The sequence below is a fragment of the Octopus bimaculoides genome, chromosome 12, assembly GCF_001194135.2.
Source record: "Octopus bimaculoides isolate UCB-OBI-ISO-001 chromosome 12, ASM119413v2, whole genome shotgun sequence".
Lineage (NCBI taxonomy): Eukaryota > Metazoa > Mollusca > Cephalopoda > Octopoda > Octopodidae > Octopus > Octopus bimaculoides.
The window spans coordinates 49,547,756-49,549,676 of NC_068992.1; positions in this window are offsets into that span (position 1 = coordinate 49,547,756).

Genomic DNA, 1,921 nt, shown 5'->3' on the forward strand with positions numbered 1-1,921 from the left:
TTGACGTCCTCGTAAATTAGTGGTTCAGCAAAAGGGACTGATAGAACAAGTACTAGGTTTACAGAGAACATGTCCTGGGGTCGATTTCTTCGACTAAAAGATCCCTTTAAAGTGGTGCTCCAGCATGGTCGCAGTCAAATGACTGAAACAAGTAAAAGAATAAAATAATACCTGCAATACTTCTAGAAAAATTGCTTTTAGCTGATGAGAGATGTAATTTTATGATTGAAATTAAGTTCAAAATTTAAGTTTTGGAACATTCTTTATTTACTTGATTCGTGAAATAAGACAATAACTTTTTTCTACCAATCTCTTTATCTTTACGAAGCTGCTTCTATTTGGTCAGTCAACCTGCTAGGTACATACCTGCTAGGTACATACCTGCTAGAAACCAAAGGGCATATATGATAACGTAGTCGTAGATATACATTCTTCCAGAAAGCTGGGAAGCTTTTGTTCATAGGTTTGGATCCATCAGTCAGGGATGAGCCTGCTGCAAAACTAGATAACGTACGTGTATTACGAGGAATTTGTCACACAGCCACTCCGCAATACTTGTGCAATTGGAAACCTATTAAACTGTACAGTCCTTAGGTCCTCACAACAATCAAATTACTCAAATTACTTATCCTCTCCGATTAACACAAGTTATCCATCATCACCAATGTCATCCTATACAACAACAACAACAACAACAACAACAACAACAACAACAACTACTACTACTACTACTACTACTACTACTACTACTATAATTAGCACGACGGGCGAAATGCTTAGCGGTATTTCGTCTGCCGTTACGTTCTGAGTTCAAATTCCGTCGAGGCCGACTTTGCCTTTCATCCTTTCGGGGTCGATAAATTAAGTACCAGTTGCGCACTGGGGTCGATGTAATCGACTTAATCCGTTCGTCTGTTCTTGTTTGTTCCCTCTATGTTTAGCCCCTTGTGGGCAATAACGAAATAGGTATTTCGTCTGTCGCTATTTTCTGAGTTCAAATTCCGTCGAGGTCGACTTTACATTTTATCCTTTCGGGATCGATTAAATAATCGACTTAATCCCTTCCCCCGAATTTGAGGCCTTGTGTTTCCAGTAGAAAGGTTTATTAATGTTATATGTTTGGCTTTTGCTTTGTATTTGTACAAGTTGACTCCAAATCTCATTCAGAGAGCTCAAGAGATAAGTTAGAAGTTCAAGTTGGTGTTATGACTAGGGTTCCATATTTTTGGTTTTGAACAGTGTATTGTTCTAGAAAATGTCTGCCAAAACATAAGTAAATTAGAAGCTTGTTTAAAAGTAAATTGATTATAAGATGATAACGTGATGTTAAGATGACAGTAAAAACTGTTTGCTATTATGTATATTTAAAAGTATTTTGACACTGTTTGCAGATTAAAATGTTTTGGAGGATTACAAAATTATTCGTAGGATATGAGCACTATTTTTTAAAATTTCTTCCACTTTTAGATTTCTTATTTGAGATAGGTAGCAATCCGTCCCTCTTGCTATCATTTCTGGGACACCTATAATAACAGGTATTGTTTTAGTCTTGAGGTTCCAATTTCTATTTCAGGTATTTTATACTTGCTAAGTTTTTGGTAGTAGAAAGAGTTATTATTATTATTATTATTATTCAGTAGTTTTATTTTTATAACGTGCTTTCACTTCACTACCGAGCGCAGCTCTGTGCGCCTTGGGTATGTGCTGTGGTTTGCTGTGGTGCTCTTATGTTTACTGTATTGAAAGTGTTTTGCGTAGAATGTGTGCAGTACCCAGTAGTGCAATTTTCTGTATGTTATATATATTTGTAAGTCCTGCTATTTTTGTTATGTATTTGTCTGAATATTTTTTTATTATACCTAAGGCACCTACTATGATAGGAATTGTTTCTGTTTTTAGATTCCACATTCGAGTTATCTCT